Source organism: Rhododendron vialii, chromosome 7a (assembly GCF_030253575.1).
Source record: "Rhododendron vialii isolate Sample 1 chromosome 7a, ASM3025357v1".
NCBI lineage: Eukaryota > Viridiplantae > Streptophyta > Magnoliopsida > Ericales > Ericaceae > Rhododendron > Rhododendron vialii.
Window position 1 is genome coordinate 35,594,224 of NC_080563.1, and position 14,699 is coordinate 35,608,922.

Consider the following 14,699-nt stretch of genomic DNA (forward strand, 5'->3'; position numbering starts at 1 on the left):
AAGCTTAGCAATCCATCAAAAGTGGGTGGAATGCGACCACGAAACTCATTGTGGGAGAGATTCAACATTTCCAACCGAAGCATATCTCCAATCTGTGGCGGTATCTCTCCCACCAGTAGGTTTCGACTGAGATCGAGATTTTGAAGGGAGTGCAAATTGCCAATCTCAAACGGAAGACCTCCCGTTAATTCGTTGTGGCTCAAATTCAAGTCTCTCAGTCTCAAGCAATTCCCCAGTTGCGATGGAATTGATCCCGTTAAATTGTTAGTCGCAAGGTCAAGCCTTTCGAGGTTGCGCATCCCATTCCCTACAGGAATGTTGCCTGAAAGTTTGTTGTTGTCTAACAAAAGGACACGAAATTTTTGTTTACATGTGACCTAACCACCGTATAACTTCTTGGTAAATTTTAGAAATGGAGAGAAATATGTGCTATGTCAATTCACGTCGCGATAATTTTGTTGAAAATTTCCACAACGCGGCCAAGATTTAACGATTGCTAAATTGAATAGTTGCCCTAACGTTACCGAGAGGAATGACTCGGCCAGAAGGTGCTTTTGAGTCGATAGCTCTTTGGAAACTTGGTTCATAGATGGCTGAGATTGCGATAGCTCTTTGGAAACTTGGTTCATGAATGGCCGAGATTGCGGACTGGAGCTCAAGCATTCGAATGCAAGTTTCATGGCAGAAACTACTTGTTGGGCAACTTGATCCGTCGGAGGCAAGAGACGTTGGTCCATGACATCCTTCAACAATATGTGATCGGCAAAGTTTGGTGATGACGATGATAGAAATGAGATGAAGGCACCTGGATGACCTCCCAAGATCACTTCCAATGTTACCACTCCAAAACTATAAACGTCGCATTTCTCGTTCACTTCCATTGTGTAAGCAAGCTCTGTAAAAAAAAAGTAGAGACACAAATAGACTAACTAAAATTGCCCGCTCTTCCTCGCGTTGATGTTCAAATTGCACCTTCCTACATAGGAGTATAACTTATCATTCACGTTCTGTAAGGAGGTTATAACTTTGGAAGGATAGGGCTTTGAAATCTATTTTTGCAATCTGAGCACACAAAAATAACATATTAACGCACTACAAGAAAAAACACTATTCCCGACTAACAGTTTAGTCGGCAAAAGGTAGGAATTTAGTCGGCAATAATCATTCCCGACTAAAAAATTTAGTCGGCAATTTAGTCGGGGTATTGCGGTCGGCAAAGGTAAACACCGACTAAAACACATTTAGTCGGAAAATTGTTGTTTTTGCCGACTAATTATTTAGTCGGCCAATATGAATTATTTTCGACAAAGTATTTAGTCGGAAAAATTATTTAGTCGGAAAATATTTGATAAATTACCGACTAATTATTTAGTCGGCAAATATTTGATAAATTACCGACTAATTATTTAGTCGGTAAATATTTAATAAATTCGGCAAATATTGCATAAATTACCGACTAATTATTTAGTCGGAAAATGTTATATAAATTACCGACTAAATATTTAGTCGGCAAATGTTTAATAAATCACGAAAAATATTTGACAAATTACCGACTAATTATTTAGTCGGAAAATGTTATATAAATTGCCGACTAATTATTTAGTCGGCAAATGTTTAATAAATCACTGAAAATATTTGACAAATTGCCGACTAATTATTTAGTCGGGAAATGTAACATTTGTTTTAAATATAATATTACAAATTTTAAAATTAATTCTAAAATCTGCTGAGATTTTTTTTTAGTGATTCACAATAAATTAAATTGAACATCTATTCACCAATATACTGTAATCAAGTATTGAAATTCAAGAACAATTTATTCATAATTTCCATAAATAAAAGGTGTTCACAAAATACTTAACATACGGTATCCGAATTCGCAAAAGTACAAAATAACGAAAAATCGTACCACAAAAGTGCTACCATCAAACATATCATATCCATGCCCTAGAGCGCAAAATAATACAAAAGTTCAACAAAACTAAATTACGGTAGAATCCACGGTAAAAATCCAACTTTTTCATATATATAGTCCTTAACGAGATGCCAGATACTCCAATATCTGTGGAAAGAACAAAACACAATAATTAGACCCAAAATCGAGATCTTTCTTCTAATAGCTATTAGCTGAAAATAATCTAAAAGCAGAAACAAAAAAATTCATTCATCCCAAAATCAGTAAGAAAGTCTCAGAAAATTAATTACCCAGAAGGCAAAAACTTCCAAATTTTACACATGAAATAGTTTACACTTAGAACACCTGGTCGTCCATGGCCTCTGGAATCAACATGATAATGCAAGTAAATAAGCCAACTCGCAACAATTTAGCATTCAGACCATGATGGAAAACCGAGGAGTAGAATTTGTTACTGGTAACTTGATTCCCGCAAAATAGGAACTGAAATTAGAATTGCAAGTCTTTTCAGACCACGTGATCTCAATCAAAAACACATCTTCACTCATTCCAGTATAAGTTGGAATGTTGAGACATAACTAATAGAATGCTTAGCTTTAAGTATAACAAACTTTAGCATCTCAAGTACCTCACAGTCAACCATCTTTGGAATACAAATTATAATCCAAGGCATGTACCATTAGCTAGTCATGAACTCATGATTATGAGCAACAAGCCAAAAAGAAGGAGCGCCAAGCTGATGTGAATACTGGTAATCACCAGCCTATAGGCAGTGTGACATGTTCATAAAACCAGCCCAAAAAGGAATGCACCTAATAAAAAAAAACAGAATGAGTTGTTCCTCTTCCATTAGCATATCAGTGCTAATATAGGATTTAATGAGTGGAAGACAGAATTATTGCTAAAGGAAAATTGTAAAACAACTACAGTTCTTGGCTCTGTGTATGCTACAATGACACTAAGCTTGCATTGCATAGTCTCACTGCCTGGTTGGAGACTTTTGCACACATGCAGCACAAGATGGAACCATGTCACAAGAGTCCAATAATGCTTAGCTTAGCATACTCGAGCACGCAAACAAACTACTACTACTACTACTACTCCGTAGATTTGCCTTGCTTCTCGTCCAAAAAAAAAAAAAAAGAAAAAGAAAAAGAAGAAGAATGGGAGTGAATTGATAAAGGGAGTATCACTTCTCTCGCTTTGTGAAATTTACTACTCCAATCATTAATGCCCATGATTATTTACTTACCAGCTACACCAGTAAACATAAAAAGGGATAAGAAAGAGCTAAGAAAAATGGGAGAAGCAGTAAATACTACCGAGAAAACAGAGCAAGAGAGATGCTGCTCTCTGGAAAGCAGGGGAAAAAGAAACGTGAAATGACGAATTTTTATCATCAACATGCCGACTATGTAATTTTCTGGTAATTTTACAGCAGATGCCTCTGTGTGTGTAGCTTATGCTGTAAAAATTTCAGAATTTTCTGATAAGTGTGGAAAAAGATAAAAATCATAAACCGAGCTGCTGTCAGATTCGCATATGTGCTGACAGCACAGACACATCTTGAAGAAACGGTCATATCTTCTAGCTCGGGTATCGGTTTTACAAACCGTTTCTTGATTCTAAAACTAGACTTACATACCTTTCTGAATATGTAAGGTTTGTGCCTTAGTTCCTTTTAGGCAAAATCAGTTTTTGTTCCGAAGTTGATGGTTTGGTAATTCTGGAATTCTGGGCAGCTTTTGGAGTTGTGTTTTTCATCAAATTTATCATAGTTGATTGTGTTACTGACTATGGGTTCACATGAGTCTTAAACATTGATCAATTAGTGATGTTTTGGTGTTGGAATCATTGGAAAATATTGAGTAGGTGATTTTTAATGAGCTTTCGACCGCAGCCTGTTCTGCTAGAAACTGTGATTTCTGCTTTAATTGTGTAACTTCTGTTGAGCGTATTTTGTCATTTGGACTCTGATTAGGGCAAATTTAATTGTGCCCGGTGATTGGCTTTTATGCCTTAAGTTATTGGCTTTGTGCCCGGTGATTGGTTTAATGCCAAAAGGCTTTTATGCTTTAAATTATTGGTTGTGTGCCCGATGTTGCTTTTAATTGCTTGGTTTACTGGTTGACAAGTTGAGATTATCTTTTAGCTATACCTTTAACATGGAATTGCATCCATGTCTCATAAACACTCCCGGATTCCATTTTAGAATCTAGTTTTGCAGGCGTTTTAAATATCCACTGCTGATCGTCGTGTGGACACCCTCGCTTAGGGTAGCGCTTTGGGGAGGTTGGACTAGTTTTGGCAAAATATTGTAGATAGAGATGTTGTAGCCTATGTTAATATCTAGTTTATTGTATAATTGATATTTTTTCTTGAGACTTCCGCTATGTTTGTAGGAACGATATGTTTTGCGTTATCAATAAAATGACTGTTGATTAATTTAATTTCTAGAACTTCAATCTTAGGATTGGATTGGTAGTTGATGTTGCACCCTCACATCGGTTTGGGCTCATTTGAGTGCTGGCCGGGGTGGGGTGTGACACTTATTAAAACGTCTCTCTCGTTTGGTAACTTCAAATACTTTCTTCTTTTTTATCAGCAAAAAAAATTATTAACCAAAGGAAATGAGTCAAGTAGAATGATTAAAAGGACCATGCGAGCGGAGGACTATGTTGGCACATATGTCAAGGACATTCAGAAGCCTCTTATAATCTCAAAGGAAGAAGGATAGCAAGATACCAACCTAAAACCTAAAGAGGAGCAAAAACATTCTTGTCCAAAACATAAAAACATAACAACTTACAATCCTAGAAACATGCCAGAGTCAACACTGAGATACAAAAGCATAAGTAATAGCAGCTAGCTAGCTAAAAGGATGGCCTAAGCTTGCATGATTGTTAGCACTAGCATACAAGGATGGCCTAACAACAGAAGCAAAAAAAACATACGAGATCATTGCATTCAAGGTATTTCACTCTCAGAGCTCTGGCCATCTGATTCTTCTTCTTGACTATTATTGCATAAATCATAATGGTTCTAGCTGGTTGTATTGTTATTGCAGGTTCCTAGCACAGAGATTGACAAATCCACTCCCAAGTTCTTCTCACGAGGATTACTAGTTTACCAAAAAAAAAACTAGTTGCATGTAGATTGAAAGCAAAACATAAAAGTAGCAATGCAAATGTAATTCCCAGAACTAATCAAGTTAGCACTCAAAATCCAAATCTCAGTACGAGATTATCCTAGCATTATTGCAATTTTATAATCTTGAAACTCCAAAAAATCTTTAAAAACACACCTATAAATTGGCAGCTATAAAGAGCAAAGTTTCGTCCACACGCCCTAGGATCATCTATTCATGCATCTACTCTTCGAGAATCTTGACTCTATATCATCCCCTATTCATGCATCTACTCTTCGAGAATCTTGACTCTATATCATCAACGCCCTTAAATTTTAACCCAATTTCTTTTGAATCCCACATAATACTCCACGATCTTTAAACCCGTTTTAATTTTCATGTGATATTTATCTTCTTTAATTTCACTCAATCTCAAAATGCACAATAACGAATGACTCAGGCCTCACATTTACTCTCAGAGTCACCATAACAAAAGTGAAAAAACCAAATACAGCAATAATGCATTTTCTTCTTCTCCACCTTCAACCCTCCCAGGGTTTCAATTCTTTCGAAACCCCGTTCATCCCGTCACTGCAACAAAAACACCCAACAGAGCATTGTCCGCTTCCCCAACCCAAAATTCAACCAATTTCAGCAAATGGGTCGCCGATTTTCGATCCAAATCTTGCAATTTCGCATTGAAAATTAAGGGACAAAATTAATTCACATTGAAAACGAGTTTTTTCGAGTTGAAAAGATGGAACCCTATTTACCTTATCAAAGCTCCGTTCTCGGTAGAAGGGAGAAGTTTTGATTCTCTGAACTGCACAGTAGATTTTGAATGTGAAAAATTCTATAGCCACCATTGCAATACCCTTGCAGGAAACGAGAGAGAGAGAGAGAGAGAGAGAGAGAGAGAGAGAGAGAGTTAAGAGGTAGACCTGAGATGTGAAGGCACGGCCGGACTCCTCCACGCTCAAATTCACTTCTTCTTAAGGGGAGAGCCGGAGAGGGAGGCGGTGATGGCAGGGGTCAGGTGTGGAAACTGAGATGGTAATGGTGGGCGGCGAGAGAGAGCTGGGTAAATGACGAAGTGAGGCGCAGGGGGGAATGTAAGGGGGGGTTTAGATCAGGTGTGGAAAACGGTGTCGGGAAGTAAAAACCCCGCCTTTTTTTTTTCGTGAAAATTGAAATCCGCGGAATTTTAATCTTCTCCGACCAAAATTGATTTGATCGGCAAATGTCTTATTCCAGAATTTAGGAAGAAATATTTAGTGTGCTCTAATTGAGTCAATATTGCATAAAAACTCTAAAATTTATCACCATGGATGTTTTTACAATGCTCAATCCGAATCGTTAGAATTTTACATCTTATCGATTATAGCATTGCCACCAAAATCGGAGATCTTTTAATATCAGCAACCACGTGATTGGAAGACTTCTGCTGCGTCGAGAATCATTAAAGTCTTATAGCACACCACCCGAGTCCCACTTGTGGTATTTTGTCGCGATCAGAAGCATCTATTTTTTATCGATTATAGGTTCAATCATTCTTACCCAAATTATAGTTGATCACTTTTCGTTAGACAATTGATCAAATGAAAAAAGCTACGTTTCTAATGAGTTCATGTCTCGATAAAGGAACTTTTTTAAACCTGATCGAATCACAAATTTACAAGAATGAGCTAACCAACAAGTACAACAATATCAACGGTATCGATCATCACGATTGTCTCACGATCACGTGGCTACTGCAACAATGAATACAACACAAGACTTAGTTGGCTAAATCAAGTATATTAGAAGTTTAGATTTTAAAGCTAGATGCCAAGTCATTTTTTATATTGCTCCATCTGAACCATTAGGATTTAACGTTTTACTGATTATAGTATTACCACCAAAATCAGAGATCATTTGATACCACCCACCGTGTGATCGAAAGACATTTAATGCATTCAGAGGCGTTTTAAGTGTTACAGTGTACTTCTCGACTCCGCCTGAGGTCTTTTCTGGCAATCGAAACCATCTATCTTTGAGGTAATACAAAATAGATCATTCGTACTAAGAATGAAGTTTACCGTATATGGATAGACACTAGATCAACCAACAAAATTCTTCTTATTTTGAAATTTGTGTGTCGATGAAGAGCTTTCTGAACCCGCTCGAGCCAAACTTTCATGAGAATCTTTTGATTACGAAGGGAAAAAAAAAAGAAGAACGGTTTCGATCGAAAAGTTTGCGTAATGCTCAATGTATTCGGAACAAATATTGATATCTTAACCGATTGGCAAAAAAATTAATTTCCTTTATTGATTTTTTTAAGGAAAATTTTTGTCCCGAACCAAACTATTGCTTTGTCAAAAATCGTGGTCAATGTACCCCGACTAAATATAATTTTAGCCGGCATTTAATAGAATTTACTGACTAAAATATTTAATCAGCAATTTTATTTCATTTATTGGTATTTTAAGTTTTTGGAAAAATAGATATTCCCCGACTAATTATGGTTTTAGTCGGTATTTATTAAACTTTCCCGACTAAAATATTTAGTCGGCACATTTATTTCATTTATTGGTTTTTTAAGTTTTTGAAAAAATAGATATTCCCCGACTAAATATTATTTTAGTCGGTATTTATTACATTTCCCGACTAAAATATTTAGTCGGTAAAATCATTTCATTTATTGGTTTTTAATTTCGGGGAAAAATAGACATTCCCCGACTAAATATTGTTTTAGTCGGTATTTATTACATTTCCCGACTAAAATATTTAGTCGGTAAAATCATTTCATTTATAGGTTTTTAATTTCGGGGAAAAATAGATATTCCCTGACTAATTATTGTTTTAGTCGGTATTTATTAAAATTTCCCGACTAAAATATTTAGTTGGCACATTTATTTCATTTATTGGTTTTTTATGTTTTTGGAAAAATAGATATTCCCCGACTAAATTTTTTTTTAGTCGGAATTTATTAATATTTCCGGACTAAAATTTATTTAGTCGGTGTTAGAATTTACATTTACCAACTAAAACAAGTTTAGTCGGTAATGGTTCGACCATTTCCGACTAAATTTGATTTAGTCGGGAATGTTAGTCGGCAATTGTGTAATTTCTTGTAGTGACGTTAGGTAAAACGTTTTTGGGATTCAATTGCCGGCCACTTGCACTCACAACCTACACAAATGGTCGCAGCGTTGTTTGTGGAGCCGGTGTGAATGGAGCTAACATATCAACGTGAGTGTCTGTGTAAGTTGTATGTCTAATATCGTGTTCCTTTCAGTATTAGATCAAACTGGAGAATCTTCAGGAAGGACAAGTTAGATTAATCGGCTCTATGAAGAAAAGGCAACAACAATCAAAGCCGAAATGCCCGACATTAAAACATTAATTTCGTTTTAGAGAAAGCAATAAGGGTAGACATGGTATGTGTGCTACAGAAACGTTACGTACTTTTTTGTTTTTATCAAGCCATGGTTGTAATGATTTGAACTTATGGAATATCCAAGTGGGAAGCATAAAAAAGGTTTTGTTGCCCTAAATTGTGAAATATACAATAGTCCGGGAGTACTCCGGACTACTTTACAACCACACATTCTTGTGGGGTCTATCACTAAGTGTATGAATCTCATAAAAGTGTGTGGTTGTAAATAGTCTGGAGTACCACGTGGCGGTACTCCCGCACTATTGAATAATTACTCCCGACCCCGCAAGAATGTATGGTTGTAAAGTAGTCCGAAAACCACGCGACGGTACTCCCGCACTATTGAATAATTACTCCCCTAAATCATATCAGTAGCAAAGTAATAGCAATAGTAGACTTTATGTAGCACCAACGACACAACACTGTCACGTGAATTTTAAAAAATTGAAGGACATGACATGCTCAGGGAAGCATTGTAAAAATAAACAAATAAGCTCTAATGTAAATATGTAACATATTGTTAGAACTTGTGGCTCATACGTTATATATGAAGAGATACTAAGGAGTTCTAGAAAGAGGCTAGTTGTCGGAGCGGAGCGGAACGGGTGGAGTGAAGCAGAGCGGAGCGACTGTAGGGATATTTTTGGAAAAGCAAAGGCCATGTACCCAGATTAGGGTTAGGAATAGAGTGAGCTATAAATACTCTATGTAAACCCTATTCAGTGATAATAAGAAACAACTACCGCTCTCGCTCACGTGGACGTACCCGGTTTTTTGGGAACCATGTATGTTCTGTGTGTCTTGATTCTTTATTGTTTCATACTCGTATATCATGTGTGTTTTTCCTATACATATATACGTCGAACAAATGTTCGGAGAGTGTTTGTGTCCAGCAAGTGTCCGATACGGATATGTAACTTCCAAAAGTGTCCGTGCTACATAGAATAGTTGAACTAACGGAACCTCCAAATCCAACAAGCACCAAATGGAAACCACAAAAAATAGACATAAAAATTTGGATCAAAATAAACTATCTTAGAAGTTTACCTGGTGCAGTATATCCAAATGTCCCAGCAAATGAGGTCCAGTTAGAGGAATCAGGCTTCAAAAGCCTAGCCGTGCCAAAGTCCGAGACGTGGGCCTCATACTCTAAATCCAACAAAATGTTTTTGCTTGATACGTCTCGATGAACCAAAGGAGGCGAGCAGTCATGGTGCATGTATGATAAAGCATTCGCCACGCCTTTAATGACATTTACCCTCTCAATCCATCCGAATTCTACTGCCTGTTCGTTGTTGCTTAGTATCACTCCCAAGCTTCCCCGCTCTAAGAACTCGTAAACCTAGAACGAGTGTCGTGTGTGGAAGCAGTACCCATAAAGCTTCACAATGTTTCGGTGTCTTACTTGTGCCAATGCACGAATCTCAGCCGTGAAACATCTCAAGTCTGTTGCTGCTTCACTATCTTGCCGCAAGTGAAGTTTCTTCACTGCCACAACCGGGCCGTTTGGCAGCTCAGCTCTATAAACTTGCCCTGTTGCTCCCTCTCCAATGCAGTATTTCAAGTTGAATTCTTCTGTCGATTCGATTATGTTTTCGTACACCAATTTGCCATCGTAGCTCCAGATAGCAAACAAATTGTACTCTTCTTGCCTTGATTTGATTTCTACGCTCACTTCGGTTCCTGCATGCCTTGCTCTTCCTCGTCGAAGATAGAAAACTATAAGAATTACAACTAGAACACTTAAAAAAGGAATTATTATGCTTAGAATCAGTACTAAGTTGTGCTTCTTGCCATCAACTTTGCTCCTACTAGTCAAAGGGCAAATCTTCAAACCGGGGGCGTTTCCACACAAGTTTTTGTTGTTTGCAAATGCCTCCCCTGGAGCTTCGCGAAAGGCTTTCAAGTTAGGAATAGGACCCTCCAACTGATTGTAGGACAAATCAACATACGTCAAGCTTAGCAATCCATCAAAAGAGGGTGGAATGCGGCCACGAAGCTCATTGTGGGAGAGATTCAACGTTTCCAACCGAAGCATATCTCCAATCTGTGGTGGTATCTCTCCCACCAGTAGGTTTCGACAGAGATCGAGATTTTCAAGAGAGTGCAAATTGCCAATCTCAAACGGAAGACCTCCCGTTAATTTGTTGTGGCTCAGATTCAAGTCTCTCAGTCTCAAGCAATTCCCCAGTTGCGATGGAATTGATCCCGTTAAATTGTTAGTCGCGAGGTCAAGCCTTTCGAGGTTGCTATAGAGCATCCCATTCCCTACAGAAATGTTGCCTGAAAGTTTGTTGTTGTCTAAGAAAAGGACGCGCAACGAGGCCAAATCCACCAATTCCATTGGAATAACTCCGGTGATGTGATTCGATGAGAGGTCGATTTCTTGTAATTTTTGTGCTTCTGCAACCTCAGCCGGTATCTCTCCGGACACTCGAGTATTGGAAATGCTTAGTTTCGTCAAGTTTTGTAACCGCCCCCAGTCCCAAGAAAGTTGGCCGTAAAAATCGTTATGACTCAGATCAATGTACTCTAATCTTGGGTATACACCGAAATCTTCTGCTATGTTTCCTGTCAGCCGATTCTTCTCAAGCCTAAGTCTCATCAGCTTGGTGCAGTTTTTCATGGTTTGTGGGATTGTACCAGAAAATTGGTTGCCTTGTGCAATAAACTTCTCAAGTGATCCCCCAAGGCATAATTCTTGTGGTAAATGGCCACTGAAATTGTTTTCACCGATAAAAAGTCTCTTCATTTGTGTGAGATTGTTCATTTCTAGAGGAAGATTGCCACTGAGTTTGTTTGTAAATAACGTTAGCAGGACGAGAGAGCTTAGCTTTCCGATTTCAGCAGGGACGGAGCCAGAAATTTCATTATAGTGTAACCTCAAGTAGGTGAGCCTTGTCAAGTTCCCTATCGAGGGAGGAATGGTTCCCGAAAGATAGTTTGAAAAGAGAAGCACAACGCTTAAGTTCCCGAGGAGACCAATCGAACTCGGGATTGGTCCGTGGAATTGATTTCTTGACAGAGATAGGAAACTGAGTTCGGAAAGGTTACTTATGGAGGAAGGAATGGTTCCGTAAAAGGAGTTGTCTTTCAGGTCAAGACCCTGCAAGTGAGGAAACGACGAGAAATCGAAATTTGAAAGCTTACCCTTTAGGCCAAATTTCCTGAGGTTTATATCGATGACCATTTTGCGCTCATTGCACGTAATTCCTCGCCATTGACATGGCGATGAAGAGGAGTTTTTGGGATCAGGTTTCCAGGAAAGGAGAGGTGGGGAACTTGGGCTAGTATATTGAAGGGTGGATTTCCATTTCAGAAGTGAGATTGTAACTTCTTCATTGCTGTTGAAAGCAGAGGAGGGGGTAATGAAGAAAATAGGGAAGAAATCAAGAAGTAGAAAGAGGAGTGATTTTTTGAAGGAGGATGCCATTAAGGTTTTGCTTGTGTTTTGATTCATTAGCTGTGAAGTGAGTGACCCCTTGTGTATTTGGAGATTGGGGGTGTGTTTGGTTTCTAGTCAACTGTAAGTCTTTTAGGACGAGACCATGTGTATTTGGCCAAGTGAATATGAGAATGCAAGTAAGTGCTCATTCTTCATGAGGTTGCGTGTTCAAATTTTATGAAGTCCCAATATTTAAAAGCTTGGGACCACTGGAGAGTTTGTCTGGTCGTTAACTTCAGGGTTTTTTTTTTAAATTAATTAAAGTGCGCACAAACTGACCGTATATCGTGTTATAAAAAAAAAGTCTTTTAGGCCCAAGGTTTAGAATGGGAGAGAGAGAGTGAGCTGAGTGGTGGTTGGGTTCCCCTGTTTAGTCCTCTACCGTCTAGCTGTCTCTTTCCTCTCCCTCCTCTATCCATGGAGATGGTGAGGGGGTGTTTCAGTTTCTAAGAAAAAGAATTTTTTGAAAAAGAAGGAAATTTCAAACTCAAAAATTATGTGTTTACCCAAATAATTTTCTTACCAATATGGATCTTGTTTGATAGATCTCATTGAGATCTTTTAAACGGTGCAAAAAAATTAAAAAAAATTATTTTTCATTTTCATTATATTTGAACTTGAAATTATCTTTTCTTCTTTTTGAAAAAGAAGGTTTAAAAAGAAAGCGGAACGGCACCTGAGATTTTTTTCTCAGGAGGTTAATTCTTCCAGTCTCTTCATTATATTTGGATGATAGAGACTTAAATTTGGAGTTCTAAATTTGGATTCTGGATCTTGAATCGATCCTACTATTTCATTTTAACTCACTATATTGCAAGAGAGTAAAGTCTGGGCCTAGGGTCTTTGTTTTATTTTTATGTTTCCTTGATTACCAGCGTAGTGTGTGTTCGATGCTCAGGAACGTGAGAAAAAAAAAAAATCAAATATTAACTTTTTTTAGAGTCTTAGACAAGGGAACAGAGGACACTGTAAGGGTGCTCCTTGTAGTGCACTATGTAGGATGCATCCGAATCTTCCATCTTGACAATTAATGGTTGAGATTCGTAAAAGCACTTTTATTGGTAAAAATTACAGTAAAAAACATATCTGAACCACTGATTCCATAGTGCACTACAAGAAAGCGCTGATTCCATGGACACAGAGCTATGTTGAGCAAATACTAACGTTGGTTGATTCTTGTTGCTAAGGGCAGAATTTTGAGTATAGAAGGGTGAGCTATAGCCCGTGCCAACTTTGAAAAAAACAAAAAAATTATATGTAAAATTTAGCCCGAATAATTTTAGCCCAATCCATTCCATTTACCGACCCATTTTAGCCCAGAGAAGATTATATTTCTGGTTCCGCTCTTGCTTGTTGCACAAGATGGTCTATCAATTTCCATCCCGAATTTCATCGCAGACAGGTTCCATCCTGAAATTCATCACAGACAAGGCCGGCTCTCGAGGGAAGCGAGAGAAGCCTGGGCTTTAGGCTCCAAAAAGATGCTAAAAATGAGGACCCCCGAAATTCTAGGACATATATACATACATATATATACGGGGCGGTTTCGGAGATCCTTAAAAAAACCTCTAACCCCCCCCCCCCCCCCCTCCCAAGTTTCCGATCGAATTTTGATGATCCGAGCCGCTTAATGTAATCAGAACGTGATTTTAAGGATACTCATGAGAAATCAGTGAAAAAAATGACCGGGAAGGGCTTCATCCGAACAGTTTTTTATTGAACTTTATTGAACGGTTCAATAAAAAATTGCTAAAATCAAGCCCTTCCCGGTTATTTTTTTTGCCAATTTTTCGCAAGCACCCTTAAAATCACGTTCTGAACACATTGAGCGGCTCGGATCATCAAAACTTGATCGGGAACTATGAAATTAAGATTTGGGGTTTTTTTTTAAAGGTTCCCGAAACTGCCCCGATATATATATAGGGGCCAATTCTAGAGACAGTACTTTTGACAACATTTTTGACAACACATTTTTTGAAACCCCGCATGGGACCTTCAAACAAATGATCGAAGCCGCTCAATGTATTTAAAACATGTTTTTAAGGGGTCTTGTAAAAAATTAACGCATTTGGATATCGGTAAGCGCTTAATCGGCTCATTTAGTTGATTCTTGTCAAACTTGACAGGATAAAATTGAATGAGGCGATCAAGTCTTTGCCGATATCCAAATGAGTTAATTTTTTACGGGAACCCTTAAAAACATGTTTTAAACAAATTGAACGGCTCCGATTATTTGTGTGGGGCTCCGAAAAATATATTGTCAAAAGTATTGTCAAATGTATTGTCTCTAGAACCGGCCCCCATATATATATATATATAGGGCCGGTTTCACCCACACAATTTTTGACACCCCATCTCAGCCACACAAATCAAAGGCTGAGATTAAACCACTTGAATGAGCTCACACACACAACCTCACCTCACGTAATCTCTCTCTCTCTCTCTCCCCTACGATCTTTCACGGCATCCCCCTCCATCTCAGGACCTCCATCTCCAGCGAGGATGCTCATCGGTGAACCCATCTCCGGCGATGGAGATGGAAGTCTGAAAAAAAAGGTTAGAGGAAAAATTGAAAGGTATTAAAGACCTATGCATAAAAAGGAGAAGAAGAAGAAAGTCTCGTATTCCCTTTTCTTCGAAAAAGTTGCAATTTGAGAAGAAAACCCCATTCCTGAAGAAACCATGGCTGATTTAACCGGAAACGAATAGGCCCCTTTATTTATTTTGACTAGGAGCAGGGCCCTCGTGATGTGTGTGCAAGTCAAAATTTGACAGAAAATGACAAAATTTG

General features: G+C 38.1%; 1 long non-coding RNA gene and 1 pseudogene across 2 annotated transcripts; both read right to left on the minus strand.

The window, feature by feature from the left end:
- Window positions 1–434: 434 nt before the first annotated feature.
- LOC131332956 (MDIS1-interacting receptor like kinase 2-like) lies at window positions 435–11,943 on the minus strand (annotated as a pseudogene).
- LOC131332156 (uncharacterized) lies at window positions 1,799–6,218 on the minus strand. Of its 2 annotated transcripts, none has more exons than XR_009201607.1 (3): window positions 5,984–6,218; window positions 5,816–5,865; window positions 1,799–2,062 (listed from the first exon to the last, which is right to left on the minus strand). It is a non-coding gene; the product is annotated as an uncharacterized LOC131332156 (long non-coding RNA). The 2 variants fall into 2 exon arrangements; XR_009201606.1 differs by lacking the exon at window positions 1,799–2,062 and adding an exon at window positions 5,570–5,726 and having other exon boundaries at window positions 5,984–6,134.
- Window positions 11,944–14,699: the final 2,756 nt, after the last annotated feature.